Raw genomic sequence first — 16,527 nt, 5'->3', positions numbered from 1 at the left:
CCCTTAATTCATTTCGAGCTGCATTTTGTCAGTGGCAATCTTTAATGCGGCATCTTATTATTAGTCATGTATGACTATCCATTGTTAAATACTGTATGCTTCATCGAAGAAGAAAAAATACAACAGGTGCACGTACTCTTAAAGGTGCCCAAATTGGACAAGCAGATGAGACGACGTCGTTTGAATTCCCTGTTTTTCCCCAGTTGCTGATGCACCTGTAAGTGCGGTCGGCCGGGATAACCGCCTTCTAGCTGCGTGGCTCGGCGTTTCTATGCGAGGAAAAGTCACGAACAGGGCGAAACAGTTCAAAAATTGCTTTTGTGACTGACTGCACGCTGCCTCGGCAGAAGGCGACGACGACGATGATGATGCATTACAGGTGTCGCTAGATGGTTCAACCATGTACAGTAATGCATCCTGACGACCCCACAGGGTGATTGTGAATGTATTGTCTTTCATGTGCCTTTCCACAACATCTTGAATGTAACTTGAATACATCTACCCACTGCAGTGCGATAGTTGAATTTTATGCATTTTTAAATGCTGCAATTGCAAAAATGCCACAATATAGATTTAAAATGCTTACCTGGTTTCCTCTTTCTAATGCAAGTGCGTTGAGTTTATATGTTTGTCGGTTTTAGTGTTGTATTCGTCTCTCTTCTTTTAACACCCTTCGGGTGGTATTTTTTTTTGTTGTTGTTACATTAAAGGGATATATTCTCGGACAGGTCCCACTGTTGCCTCCACGGTTTAAATTCTCCTTTAAAAAGACATTTCTGTCGGAAATAAAATCTCACTCGCTTCCGCTGACGGAGAATAATTGATTTGAATAAAGAGGTGGGGTTTGGTATTTAAAGGGGAAGTGATGGCGAGAATATGCAAAATATATGACCGAGCAAGGACAAACGGCTGTCAATGGACCTGCTGAGAGGTACTGACTAAATCTTAAAGGCAAGACAGCTGGTCTGCTGCTAGTCAAGTAGTTTTAAAGGGACAGGCTCAGCAAATGCAAATTGAGCACTAACGGGAGCTTTTCTTTCTACTTTTTAAAAATATATATTTTTGGAAAATAAGGTATACGAATATTCAGCATTGATTAAATGTTTTGGACGGCGTGTTGAGTAACTAATCGTTCATGACTGACCTCAACACATCCGGGGGACCTGCACGCATGAGAACTAAATGACCTCATTGAGCAAGTGGATTCGAGCTCATGAAATGAGATCGTTGGAGCTGTTGCATGTCGAGTCTGGCGAAAATCAAAAGAAAAGACAAAACGGACACAAACGAATGTTTCCCACGTATCAGGCGAACACTTCTTTTGTGCCATCAGTACGCTAGTGGTTGGACTAAGCACACGGTTGCTTCCTGACTGGGGTGTTGTAGCTTGGCAAGATGTTACAGGCAAAACACAGTCCATTAATACAGGCACCCTTCTGTGAAACCATTAATTACAATTAATGACCAAGTGTAATGATCCAGACAAGAGTGTCTAGTCAGAGCCACACTCCACTTGTAGAGACTAATGCCCACTTGACTGTATAATGCTGCACTGATCAAGTCCTGGGACCTTATCTTTCTGCAGGCATATCCCAATGTGACAACATTTCCAGCTGCTCCGGTGGGAGCCTTGCCATGAAAGTCCTATCGAACATTTGTGGGATGAACTGGAAGCTTGTGGTGTTGAGGACTCAGAGACTAATTAACCTGCTTTTACAGGGTCTTTGAAAGTAATGAGCCAGAATCCCAAAAGAAATCATCTGCAAACTGGTGCAAAGCGTACATTACAGATTTACAGAAGTGCATTGCTTTTAATTTACTGTACGTGTTGATTAGCTCTGTGTTAATGACAAGTGTTATTCAGTATAAAGAATTCACCTAGGTTGTGTCTCCTCGAATAAAGGTCAGTGCAGCAGCTACAAAAAAGATGTGGTAATTTTCCAGACTAATAATTTTAGAAACACAATCCAATTAAACGATGCATCCGGTACAATTCAAGGAACAAATGGTTTTTAAAAGGATACCTTCAGGTATCCGATGGGGGTATTTTCTGTATGTGCATATGGAATATTTTTTCATGTTAAAAACTCCACTTTCCCATTCACAGAAAGGCAGCAAATCCAATCATGAAAGTAAAGCACAGTGTTTGTGGGTGATGAGGTTAGATGATACTTCACTGTTTATAACGCTGAAGCAAAATGAAAACATTTTAAAAAACATTTTAAAAGCAAGGCATTGATATCAGAGCCTTTTACTGTATGTAAGGCTTGTAAATTTGTCATATATCAAAATTCAACATATAAAAATCAAGGTTGTTAGCAAATGATTTTTTGACTTGTTATATTACAAAAACATTACTAAGTTGAAATCCATTCAATACCTTAAATGTACAATCCAATCGGATATCTGACTGGGCTACTTTAGAATTCAATGCTTGCTTTTTTTTTTACAAATCCACACCAGTGTCCTTACAACACTGCCTGCCTCTCGTCTAAATTCACCTATTTGCCCCTCTAGATCCTACACTCTGCCCCTCTATCAGACCTACTGTCTTCAACACTGCTTTGTAGTTAATACCATGCCATTTTTGTGAACAGGCACCTTACATTTCCTTATATTTCCACTATTTACATTACAGTATTCTTCACCCTGTACAGTCACTGTATTTATTATCTTACTCCATCACATATTCTGAGATTTAGTGTTGCCTGGTACGTATACTAACTAAGCCTTTTAACTGTAACCCTAGTGTGTCACCTTGCCTCAGATAAATGCCTCAGATAAATCTATTGTAATACACGTAGGACTATTCTACTTTATTTATCTACCCTAGGTTCGCTAAAAACCATCTTTGCCCTGCCACTCTCCAGTATGAATTCTCCTCTCCATTTATTTACTCAATGCTTTACCTTCATTGCGTCCAAGACATTTCTCTGTCTCAGCTTACTGTGTGCCGGGTAGGATATTCTTGCTTGGATGAGCTCGCTCTGGCTATTGGCAATGTGGGTTTAAAGAGTTGAGGAACTGGTAAGCCAGGACAGCTTGAATGCTTGAAAAAGAGGAGTTTTTATACCACATCCTTTTTTGGCTGCTTGTTCGAATTAACATGCTGTTTGCCCAGTGAAAAGAAATTTCAGTCGTAAATCGTTATTTAGAGTATAATACCTTTAGAAAAGTGCCAAACACATGTCCCTCCTCTCACCACCAGTGTGGGTTAGTACACACTACATAACCTTTTCTGACCCTTTTTTTTGTGTTGTGCGAATCACCCCTGAGGCACATTTTAGGTAAAAACGGCTTACCGCACAACGTGCTGAAATACAAGGTGGAAAAGCTTGAGCACTTGCTAAACAAAATGCTCTGATTCTGTGCAAGCAGCCATATCACCCTGCAACTCACAACTGGCAACCCACTGAAGCCAAGCGGGTGTGAGCCTGGTCAGTACCTGGATGGGAGACCTCCTGGGAAAAACTAAGGTTGCTGCTGGAAGAGGTGTTAGTGGGGACAGCAGGGGGCGCTCACCCTGCGGTCCATGTGGGTCCTAATGCCCCAGTATAGTGATGGGGACACTATACTGTAAACAGGCGCCGTCCTTCAGATGAGATGTAAAACCGAGGTCCTGACTCTGTGTGGTCATTAAAAATCCCAGGGTGTTTCTCGAAAAGAGTAGGGGTGTAACCCCGGCGTCCTGGCCAAATTTCCCATTGGTCCTTACCAATCATGGCCTCCTAATAATCCCCATCTATGAATTGGCTTCATTACTCTGCTCTTCTCCCCACTGATAGCTGATGTGTGGTGAGCGTTCTGGCGCACTATGGCTGCCGTCGCATCATCCAGGTGGGGCTGCACACATGGTGGTGGAGGGGAGTCCCCATTATCTGTAAAGTGCTTTGAGTGGAGTGTCCAGAAAAGCGCTATATAAGTGTAAGCAATTATTAATTATTATTATACAGACTTTGCTTTGTTGTCGCCACACTTGTGCCAACTTCCATTATGTGAATCTTCAGATACTGCCTGAATCCTGCACGACCAGCACCTGGTGGGGACTCCGATTTGACTCTGACGTTGTGTGTCGCTTTACATTGTTTAGTTTGTCAGTAACCTATTTGCTTGAGCCCGTATTTGTGGCTTGGGAGTTGGGAGGTGTCGGCTCAGAGGAAAGAAGATTTTGATTTCAGATGGTGTGGCTGACCTGGAGGACATAATTCTAAACCCATTCTGTCTGTTCTGTGTGAAAGCATTGTTTAACAATTCATACATTGCTCAAAGATCTTTTCTGATAAAGGAAAGCACGCCAGTTGACTCCTGTGACTTTTACACTGGTTTCCAAATGTCGCAATTGTCCAAATAAAAAAATAATCTTTGAATGATTCACTTTTTTATTACTTGTGCATTTGGTCCATATTTTGTAGTCTAGGTACTCTATTTCACATGCCCTGCATCAATAATTAACCTAAGGATTATCTGTGGTCCTTCTTTGTTCTCTATTAACTAAGACATCAGGGGGAAGGTTTTTCTAGTAAAAGATCAGTTTTATTAACCCACAAAAAAAAATCCTCAAATCTTCACTTAACTAAAATATATTTTCTGCACTGTGAGTTTCCAAATTCAATGCGACAAAAACAATTTCTATACACATTCTTGGCTAGTTAGGTGGCTAGTCTGTGCAGCAAGATGGGAAAGTTGAATGAATTCCATGTTGCTGAATACATTCTGTGAAATCTGATGGATTTGTTGTGGCAGGTTTGCTCGGTTGTGCCTGTAAATAAGAAATTGATTATCACTCCATACTGTTGGAGTCTGTTCCGATCCACTGATTTTTGAAACGACCTTGTGTAATCTTACCATGAAATGCAAAAAGGCCACATCAGTTTAACATTAGGGACTATGGTGTTCATGGAAGAGAATCCAGAACAATGGAGGGCCAGTATCAGGGATTATAACAATATGGAGAAGGTACTGTACAACTGTCTTTAAGTAAAGATATTTTAAAGTAAAGAGTTTGTAAGTAAAGTTAAAGACTGAGAGCTATGGTTAGACCTACAAAGTGTCTGGTGAGTGTAACACTGCCTTGTGACTCATTAAGCAACCCTAGTGCCTATTGGCATCGCCAGACCTTTGATTCAGGGTGTGTATAGAATAATTCTTTGCAATAAGGACAGTAAAGTCAAAGTACACTTGCAATAACCAAAGCACTTCCCTTTTCACCTAAGAGTCAGGAGACATTTGCCATTGAATGTTCATGTTCAAAACCAAACATACACAGATACCAAACACATAGAGTTTTTGGCATTGACATTTTCTTATTTGTAAATAATTAAAACTGAACCCAGCCCAGGGAAACTGTTCGGGTGTAACCAGTTTCTCCCATCGCCACCACAAGGCTCCTTGTTAGCAACGCCACGGACGGAGTGAAAACTGAATAAATCTATTAACTGAAAGATAGCAGCACAAATTCACATATACTATAGGTGCTCCAATAAAAGTGCCTTCTGAAAAACAGATGTGGGGTTCTAGGTGGTATGGAGCATTTTAGAGAAACACATTTGAGCATTTTCATTATTTATAATGAATTCCTATGTGACGTTAAATAAACCTGTAGTAGAAAATGCAGACCGACAGTCATATAAAGTGTCACATTTACAGTACAATACATATTAAGAACAATTTTCCTACGCATGGGTGAATCTGATCACTAATTTATATATGCAGTGTGCATTTAACAACAGCTCCGCCAGATAACAGATACCTGTTTAAAAAACAGATCAAATAAGGAGAAAAACTGAGAGAACAAGGAAAATAATGACCATTCATTAAAAATGATAACGTAGGTAACATTTCCCAGGTGACATAGCTGGAAATAATCTCGTCTTTTTCTTTTGGGGACAAAGGTCTTGGGCCTCAAGTGCAAATCATTGCCAGTCCCTCCTTCCATCCTCTCCTCTATTAGGAAAGCACCACTAATGTTTGTGAAAAAAAGCTCTGAGTCACTCACCTGAATAAAGCAGGGCAATAATCATCTCAGGAATGTGCTGAACGGTAGGAGATTAGCTGTTCTGTAGGTGAAGTAAAGGACATCACCTCTTTCAGATTCAGAAAGTGTTACATTGCTGTTAAATTAACCTCACATGTTGTGGACTTTGAATAGGTTTAAAATAATGTAAAGAATTTGGGAAATTCAATTGAAAGTAGACCTTTTAATTAATGCCCTACATTATAAACATATGTATATAAATTGTGTATAATATTTATTTTATAGGCGCTTATAAACCTGTGCTTCCAGAACACTAAAGGTGCACAGAGACTTTTTTGGGAAAAGAAAAAACTGTGAGAAAAAGTTGGGCACACAGCAGAATGTTGATTCTGCAAAAGATACATCAGGAAATGTATGGCAAACGCCCTCCACTTTTAAGGAAGTTTTTATTTTTCTTTTCTTTTCCTAACCCAACAGAAGGGAGAAGACTTCGGGGAGGTCTGTGGCCAGATCCGCTCATTTAATCGCAGAAGGAAATCCAAAAGCCATTTTTTTTTGTAGTGCCGTAATAAAATTTTCCTCCACAAAATGCAGAAATAATCTTCAAAGTTGCTGAGTGCAATAAAATGAAACATAGAAGAAAGAAAAGGGTACAAAGGTGAGAGGCCTATTCAAACTTTCTTGTAGATATCTGTATTCCTTTCCTTTGAAGTGTTGTGTCCTCTTTGTATCCTCAAGAAAGTTTAGATTAGAAGGCTTCATAGCCTCCTCTTTGGCCATGAAATGACAAGATGGGAAGATGCGCAAAGATGCTCCATTTACAATATTTTCAAAGTCAACAGACATACTTAAGAACTAGCAGCCAGAAAAGGTCTAGTGTTGCTGGTGACAATTATATTAAACACATAGAAATCCTGCTGTTATCTACCTCTATTTAATAGGGGATGTCAGTAATAAGCAACAAAAGTGCAAACATTGAAGAATTTGAACTTTCTTACCTGGATTTAAATTAGCTTTGGGTAAAATTGCATGAGTGTTTGAGTTTGTATGAGTCCTGCAATGGACAGGTGTCCCATCCAAGGTGTATCCTGTCTTGTGCCCATTGCTTGCCAGGATAGATCACTTTATTAGCCATATATAATTTCCATTGTACAGCACCCCTGGAGCTTTAGGGGTTAAGGGCCTTGCTCAGGAGCCCAACAGAGTAGTATTCCTCTGCCAACTGTGGGATTTGAACCAGCAACCTTCCAGCCACAGGTGCAGATTCTTAGCCACAGAGCCACCACTCTGCTCCTAGGCACTGCCCATAGGCTCTAGCTCCACCACAATGCTGAGTTTACAAAATAGATGTAAGGATGGATTTAAATTACAGTTGGTGTGAGGGAAGCTCAAACTCTTAAAAGCCATAAGGATGGAGTGGAGTGGGGATTATTGGTCATGACGGACTCTGAGGCTAGCCACAAAGTGCAGAAGTATTGAAGCTAAGCAATGCTTGTCTCCCTTCTCTGACCATCTGGTGTTTGTATTGTAACAATTTCTTAAAATGTTGAGTACATCGTCATAACATTCTTTGAAAGTGCTGGGACTTTAAAAATGTGTGTTTTCATGGTTCATTCATATACAGTTTGATAGCTCCAAGCAACAGCTTTCAAAACGGGTTACTAATTACTTGAAAGCTCTTTTTGCAATTTGTCTTCCTTGTTTTTATATGAAAATATTTCCCCTGTTTTAATATGAGATATATATATATATGACTTATCATGTTTCACTTGTTTTAATAATAATAATTAATAATTGCTTACACTTATATAGCGCTTTTCTGGACACTCCACTCAAAGCGCTTTACAGGTAATGGGGACTCCCCTCCACCACCACCAGTGTGTAGCATCCACCTGGATGATGCGACGGCAGCCATAGTGCGCCAGAACGCTCACCACACATCAGCTATCAGTGGGGAAGAGAGCAGAGTGATGTAGCCAATTCATAGAGGGGGATTATTAGGAGGCCATGATTGGTAAGGGCCAATTGGAAATTTGGCCAGGACACCGGGGTTACACCCCTACTCTTTTCGAGAAGCGCCCTGGGATTTTTAATGACCACAGAGAGTCAGGACCTCGGTTTTACGTCTCATCCGAAGGACGGCGCCTGTTTACAGTATAGTGTCCCCATCACTATACTGGGGCATTAGGACCCACACAGACCGCAGGGTGAGCACCCCCTGCTGGCCTCACTAACACCTCTTCCAGCAGCAACCTTAGTTTTTCCCAGGAGGTCTCCCATCCAGGTACTGACCAGGCTCACAGTTTTGTTTCTTTGCTTGTTTGCATTCCTGGGTAGACTCACTTTTCCATGGGTGACTGTGTTGATGGAAAAATGTTTTTCAATGTGTGTTTGTCTCTCTATTTTACCTGCCTTTACATCTGATGCATGTTTTATCTTGGTATGATGAATCTCCATCTCCTTAACCCAGCTAATCTATCTAGCTATATGTCTACAGTCTATCTGAAAAATAGATATACAATGATTTTTCAGTGCTCTAACAAATATACAGCAAATACCTCATAAATTAGATACTAGAAATCCACGCTTCTAAGTTTCCACATCATCAAGCTTCTAAGTTGAAAGAGGAAACACCACAAATAAGGTTAAGGATGGAGTGCTTTAGAATTGTATTACAGTACATGGCAAAAAAGTCAATGCACAATGGTGCTAAGACTAAAGTATTGTGGAATTAAAGCCCAGGTGGATGCTATTGTATCCTGTACCAAAATATTACTCCAGTAAATTTCATCTGTATAAGTAATTTTTATTCTCACAAGACACATCTTTTATAAATAAAGGTTTATAAAAATGTTTAATTTAATAGCTGAGACCCTACCAAGACTTCACTATTGACGTTTGAATCTTTTCATCAGACAAATTAAACACTGTACCTGTTTTCAAAGGTTCCATGTGTTTTGTATAGGCAGCAATGTAAAATTCAATATTCCTGCACTGGTTTCCCAGAGTTTGTGTTTTTTTGTTAGCACATCGTTCTTATAAACATCCACAACATAAACTCTTCAGTATGTCACTAATTAATTAATCTTTTTCTTGGAAAGATATAGATTACGACTTAGCCCCCACAGACTGTAATCCAGGATAAAAGCATTTCAAATGCATTTCAAGAGATGAGACTAAAACTGTATCATTGAATGAAGCCAAGGGAGAAAGGATTTTTCTAGAAAACAGCATTAACAACCTCTAACTAAACACAGCTGTATACCGTAATATCAACAGAACAACATAACTGAAGTAAGGTTTTAATAAATGGAAGTCTCTGCATAGACTCTTGATATAGGCCTTGCATGGGAAGAAAAAAACTAAACAATATCCTTTTTGACAAAAAAAAACTTTTCCTCATGTTCTGAAGTGAGGAACTCTGTTATTGTTTTTCTTTGAAAAAGGGGGAAACTGTGTAAGAAATATATATAAATCAGGTGCCAAGTTACTGCTTCCCAGTATAATCTACTTGTAAGAAAAACAAACCAAAGCTGGAAAACAGCTACATGAAAGACTTCCTCACTGAAAGTGATACTGGATATTCCTTCTGCAAAACGGGACAGCTCAGATTTGTTTAGTCAGTTGAAAAGTCTGAACTGCTAACCAAGTTCTGTCACCTCAAAACCCCTTCTCAAAACAATTACTTGAATGCATTCCCCAAGTCCCTGCCTCCATAAATCAGACCAGTATGACAAACTCGCATTGTATGCTACACTGTATGACACACACATTCTCAGTCAAAACACGATTGTCAAACAATATAATAGTTTGAGTGCTGAACACAGTAAATTGTGTATACACCAAAAACAAAAGCATGCTACCAGATCTTGCCCTCCTTGAGTCAAAGAATGTTGAAACTATGAAAGGAAGAGCACAAAATGTGAACTCATGGCTCAGTGAATGATAATCCAAACTTTGGCAGATCCCCAACCACTATTGTTTTCTTTGTTAACTGGAACATAATCACGAATTCTAATGCATCCTCACTTTCTCACCTCAGCTTAACAACAATATAATTGACGCACTGGAATGGTTACCTAGCACTGCACTACCTAGAGTGTGTCTTCCAATGACCTACAACATGCACAAACACCTACTTTGTCAATATAAAGAGTTACAAAAGCGTGTTACAGAATGCTGTCACTTTAAGAGATAATATTTGCCTAATCTCTGGCAACGCTGTAATGTAAATTGGGTGACGGCGTAGGTGGCAGTTTCAAAGCAAAATAGTCCCTGACAATTACGAATGTTCAACATTCTTACCTGGCAATCTCAATGGTGTGACCTCTTTCCTATTGGAGGAAGTCCTATTTTTAGCATCCCACTAGCTGGGAGGAGAGAAACAACTGTGAAGGAAAGTCCCTGCTCATCTTTATGAAATAATACTGCACAATGACTAAAACACACTGCTGTACAAAGATTCTTTAAGAACACCTTTAGTGTTCTGCATTTTCTCTTGAAAAACTGAAGTGGATTTAAGACTCTTACTGTAAATTGATATAAAGTGTGTTTGCGACTAAGAAATTTACTGTGGCTCAATTTCCCCCCCACAAAATTAAATATATGAGTCTTTCATTTGCCTTTACCTTTGTCTCTAGTTCACGGGTATGTTGTTGTTTTGGGGAAAAATAAGCACTCTTTAAAGTGCACTTTTTGAAAATATTCATGTTAGTTGCTAATGTCATTACTGAGCCTTAAATTATTGATAATTCTTGGATGACACACAAGTTTGGGTTAAGTAGCAATTATCTCCTTGCTCTTTTACAGAAAACGTACAGCAAATACAGGAATCTACTGTACATGCAGTGGCATTCCATCTAGCAACAGAATATAAAGTTACTTGATATTGATATTGATTTGTCCCATTATGCACCTAGGTCTGATGTAGCAAATAACATTTCACCCTAACTTACTACTGCACTCTCTGAAGTTGGTTCCAACACATGTAAGCTGTCTGGTCAGAGGCTTATTTTCGCACTGGGTCTTTGGTGTTAACATGGGTGTCTAGGGCACAACTATACCTAGACGTTAGGGCAAACTGAGTAGCCATTTCCACCTCAGACACCAAAGATCAACATTTGTGGAAAACGTCCTATCAATCGTATCTTGTGTTTAAAACCTATACAATATTATGCAAAAAACATTTTGATTAAAACACATATATATAATCCTTTGTGGAATGTGTTGTATTTCCTCAAATTCTGACAAACTTATCAGCCACCTACCAGAAACGCTTTAAGATTGTTGATGGCAGTATGTGGTGGCAGTTTCTGTATCCTAAAGGAAAAACCTCCCCCAGATTGCTTCTGTACACTCGACTACACAAATGGGTAACATCATTTGTCTGTAAAGAAATCAGGTACAGTAATTGCAAGCTCTGTAAGCCACTTTGAATAAAGACATCAGACAAACAAATTAACGATAAATATTGTAATAATGACGACTGGCACTGATACCAAACAATATAGCTTGCTGAATCTAGTGCCAGAGACGCCAGAGACACCATATGAAGAAAGAATAAAGAATACTATTCACTTTAAATTTAATGATGTGCAAATCTCTTACCTGTGTGAGTTATAATATAATACAGTAGCATTACCACCTGGGAGCCCCATCTGATCTCTTCAGACCCCAGAAACTACAGCCAGAATCTGTGATTGGCATCTTAGTGACAGTAGTCATAAGCCAACCTTTATAAAAATGTCACATTAGAATTTGATTTCAAATCTCCTTCCCTTAAGAAAAGCACAATTGAGTTATCACTTTTGATGGTTTTTACTTGAAGGCAAAGCTCTAACTATGAGGAAGAACAGGAAAATACAGTGAGTGGAAATTTCCTAGTGAACACCTTACACCTCATTCATGTTGCCATGACTATACCAAACAGAACGTTTTAAAATTAATCTAATAGAACTTTAATCTGAGGGGATTAGTTTCCCTAAATTCCTCACTTTCTCCAAGACCAGCCACATGGTCAGCTGTAAGAGAACTTAGAATTGTTTTTGATTTGGTGCCTGTTGTATGAAGAAAGGGCTTTTTGTTCATTGTACTTCCTCTGTGGGATAAGCTTTGTAAATTCAATAAAAACACTTTTCTTTCAAGACTTAAATCTTTGAATGTAGCAATATGAGAAAGGCATGAATGGACTTGCACGGGTATGTAACATAATCATCTTCGGATACATGTATATGTATGCTGTGATTTGAAAGAGAAGTGTTATATGAACCTGTGCTCAACAAAACTTAAATGTATTAATAATCCGAATGTTTTCCTAAAGTTCTTAAATAAAAAAAGCCTTTTTGACTTCCTTGAAGGTTTTGTGGCAGAAATGTTCTCTCTTCCCTTAATACAACAGTTTGTGCTGACCTTTAGAAAAGGTTTCTAATGACAGGAAGCTGACATGGCTTTTATATATTTCAAAAGACGTCAGAGGTAACTTTCAACTTTGTTTTATTCTAAAGATCTTTATCAGAACAGCAGTTGTTGTGGGGACATTCGGAGTTCTGCATTTTTTATGTGAATTATGAGGTTGCTCCATGAACTGACTTACGAAATTTCTATTCCCCTCCCCAGAAAAAAAGCAATTTAAATTGAAACAATTTGGAGATGCTCGTCTAACTGCCGAATATTTTTTTTTCTTCCAAATTTGAACATGAACGGATAAGTGTGCCTTGGTGTAATTTGTCCAAGCACCTCTTGTCAAATTCAGGCTTATGGAAAAAGAGGGAGTGTGTGTAATAAGGCAACTGCTCGAACAGAAACAGTGAAATTCAAAGAGGAAGTTGTCTGAGAGAGGAGGGAAAGTAATAAAATATTGTTAGAAAAAAAATTAAGGGTCATAGATGCAGAAGGCCCATTACAAGATATGTCAACAAAACAGGCAATGAGGAGAGAAGAGGAATGTGCTGAAGGTGTCGTAATGAATATGGAGCTCTGAAGACATAAAACGGAGCTGAATAACTGTAAACAGCTTTCTGCACCTTGTTTGTCTCCCTGTTCTTGTTCCTGTGTGTATATGTGTGTTCACAGGACAGGAGTCCGTGGTCAGGTCCTTGACTGCAGCTGAGCATACAGCAGTGATGTTGCCCTCCCAAGGGGGGAGGGAATATGAGTGCAGGGACCACAGGTGGGCTGTGGGCTCAAGTAAACAGGGGGTTCCTCCAGTACCTTAAGGTCTCTGTCCTCCTGGTGTCACTGGCCTAGGGTAAATAAAAATAGGGGTGCACTTTCCATGTTGTGGGGAGCCCAGAGATATGCACTTAGAGTGCTGTAATGCTTGTTACTTAGTGACAAGCTGGGCTGTTTTTTGTATTATTCTATGTCCACAACCTGTTTTAGTAAGTGTCTCCTGCTATTAAATGAAGTGTGTATCCCAGCACTTCGGCTGTTCCTGCTCTGCCCCTATTTATCTTTGTATTCATGACAGAGTCACATGGTTCCACAGCCATAGTTCTGTAGAAAACACTTAAACTGGTCATATTGATGTGAAATAAAGGAGTTTTGCATCTCAAATGGATAGGAACAAGGTAATATCAATTTCTCAATTTTATTTCTCAGTGGGATCAGTCTTCATCTCAATGTACCTAGACTAATTGTCCTTCTGAAATGAGCAATTACATTATTATTGACCTCATATCCAACTGCTGTGTGATTGCTTTTTATCTACTCTTCAACAGTGGAGGCCAAACGTTCTCAATGGAAATGCTACAGTAGGAGCTTCCACAACATTGACTCACTCCTTGTTCCAGTGTTAAAATCATGTCTTGGCACTCTTAACCAGCAAAGTTAGGAGCATTGTGCAGCATTCTGCATAGGGACAGAATTTTGACTGACTCTGGATTGGTCATACCTGAATGTCTTCCTCAGCTGGGCTCATCTTTGATTATATTCTCTGACACGTTTAAACGTCTTCATCCATTGTGACACTGGAGAAAATCTCGGAGCAGCTTCCCCTGAAACTGCTACTATATGTCCATTGCTTTCTTTGCACAAATATATGATGACGGCACATTTCCTAGGTCTTGAAAAGCACTTTCAAATGACCATTAGTCATCCATAGGCGGTGATGCACACATGGAATGAAGCTGGAAGAGGAAGCATGCATAGCAGGGGTGTAAAAATCTGGTCCTGGAGCACTACTGGGGCTGTGGGTTTTCATTCTAACCTAGGGTGTTGCCTGCATGGAGTTTCTCCCCGTGTTCACATAGGTTTCCTTCAGGTGTGCCAGTTTCCGCCCACAGTCCAAAGGCATGATGGTAGATTAATTAGCTTCTGGGAAAACTTGCCTGTCACGGTCGTCATCCCTCCTCTAGAGGGCGTTTCTTCCTCTCCCGTATTGTTCTTAGTTTTATTAGCGTCAGCGGTGTTTCATTACCTTTCCCTTATTTAAGCCCGGTGTCTCTGTAGTTCCGGGCTCAGCTTTGGATGACAGACTCCCGGAAACCCGCCTACCACCGGGCAGTGGCCTGAGGGCACAGGCTTCATCTCTGACCTCTGAGTCCGGGGCTCGGACTTTTAACCTTTTGTGTTCCTGGTCCCAGCTCCCTGTTCCTGTTTTTAATCGTCTGCTTCTTGGGTGGATCTCCCGGCATCAGGATATTGGACTGCACCCTAACTACCCCTTTGGACTCGTTCACCTGCGCTTACCCCATGCACCGGATCACCTCAGCCACTGCCCCCTGTCTGTCATCCCGACCTTACCTCGCTGTGCCTTCCCTGGCGTCATTCTCCAGACACTTCCAGATTATACCGTCACGCATAGGATCTTTAACAACGCACTTCACAGGAATCTCGTGACGTTGTCTGGGTGTGAGAGTGTGCATGTCTGTGTCTGCCCTACACTGGAATGCTGTCCTGTTCAGAGTGAATTCCATCTTTTGCCCATTGCTTGCCAGAATAAGCACTAGCTGCCCCGTGAGCCTGAATGGGATTCAACAGTTAGATAATGGAACAACAGCTCTTACAAGCTCAAACGGATGGTCATTGGAGTACCTGATCTTCAAGTGCTGCCGCTTTCAAGAAACTTTGAAAACATACCAACACAACAGCCCCTCAGGACCATAACTGGACACTCCCAATTGTATGTGAATTACAAAAGCATGTGAATTGCAAAGCTTTTAACTGTGTCCCTTCATAGGTTCAGTGTATGAAGACATTTGAATACTCTTATATTGTATGTAGGCAGATTTATTGTCACGATGCGTTTTTCAGGACCCTATGCAGACGGCAGAATCCGGAGGGGAGTGAGACAAACACGGGGAAAGAGGACTAGGATCGGGGCTGGAAGAAGAACATGGGGGAGCGTGTCGACGGTGCACTGGTACTCGGGGGAGGGGGGCGTGGTCCGAGGCAAGCAAGTCCAAAGGGAATCTGTAGGGTAATCCAGAGTAGGCAAAAGTCCGTAGCCGGGTAATCCATCCAAGACAGAGACATGACAAACTTAAAAGCCGGAACGAGATCCGGTGAAGGGTTGGGGGAATAAAAAGGGGTAACAGGGCCCGGAACTCCACGCCCTGGACCCAGATGGTCAGGACACCGGTGCGAAGCCTATGCTGTCGAGCCACTCCTGGACTCGCTGGTAGGCGGGCTTCCGGGTGTCCATCTTCCGGGTGAGCCTGGAATGGTGGGAGCGTCTGGCTTTTGTAGGGAAAGGGGTGAGACAGGAGACAGGAGACAGGAAGCAGGTGCAAAAAATCAAGACAAACAAGAAAGAGCCGGAGCGTCCGTAAGAGGAGGGGCTTACGGTCGGGACAGTTATAGGTCTTTTTATTTTGACATCTTTTCAGTTAATCTTTGTTTTTACATAGTTTTCTTCTTGGAGCCCTTTTTAATTAGTATGATAAATATCAAGACATTGAATATGTTTTTACTGTATATTAATTTGAACATCAAAATTAATTACAGTCTTAATTACAGAAAGAATCTCTGCAGACTTAAATCTTTTAATCTCTTAAACCCTAAGTGTCATGTAAAACAATTTAAATACATTTTCATAAACAAAATAAGTAAAACCCAGGAGAGTTCATTCACCTCATGCCTCAAGTGATAGCTAATGGGCATTTTTACCTGTTTGTGTTTGAAATTCCAAACACTCCTCGATTGGCAATCGGTTCTGGGTTTTTACATGAGAAACAACTGACGTTTTCAGGAAGCACTTGTAGACTTGGGAAGATGCCTGCTTTTATAGAAAGGGCCATTGGCAAAAACTATTTTCAGCAGACACTCAAGCAAAAGCTAGTGCAGTTCTCACTCTCACAAACAGATCACTTCCAACAGAATCTAAGAATAAAAATAGCACATAGCTTCTTTCTACTTAATCCACTGCTTACTTGTGGACACATTGAGCCAGCTTGTTTGACTGATTGTGCTACATTTGTTACCCAGCACAGCATCATGTATGTTACTGATATATAGGACCATCGAAGTGGGATGCTGTGTCATTCTTCTGCTACTTACAGTAGATAACATGCAAAAACACAAAAAAGTGAAGTTTCCCACAAAGGCAAAATGTT

The 16,527-nt window shown here is 40.4% G+C and overlaps 1 protein-coding gene across 4 annotated transcripts in view; it reads right to left on the bottom strand.

The window, feature by feature from the left end:
* LOC102696067 (solute carrier family 45 member 4) overlaps positions 1–2,978 on the bottom strand; it is an 86,256-nt gene extending 83,278 nt beyond the window's left edge. For 2 of the 4 annotated variants that reach the window (XM_015357474.2, XM_069195115.1), the window contains exon 1: positions 587–818. The gene's annotated coding sequence lies outside the window, so the exon portion shown is untranslated. Of the gene's footprint in view, positions 1–136; positions 270–586; positions 819–2,909 lie in introns of those variants that run through there. The other 2 variants (XM_015357475.2, XM_015357477.2) reach the window with 2 other exon arrangements.
* Between the last annotated feature and the right edge of the window lie 13,549 nt (positions 2,979–16,527).

The sequence above is a fragment of the Lepisosteus oculatus genome, chromosome 10 (assembly GCF_040954835.1).
Source record: "Lepisosteus oculatus isolate fLepOcu1 chromosome 10, fLepOcu1.hap2, whole genome shotgun sequence".
NCBI lineage: Eukaryota > Metazoa > Chordata > Actinopteri > Semionotiformes > Lepisosteidae > Lepisosteus > Lepisosteus oculatus.
The sequence above is the reverse complement of the archived record's forward strand: the minus strand, read 5'-3'. Positions and strand labels throughout refer to the sequence as shown.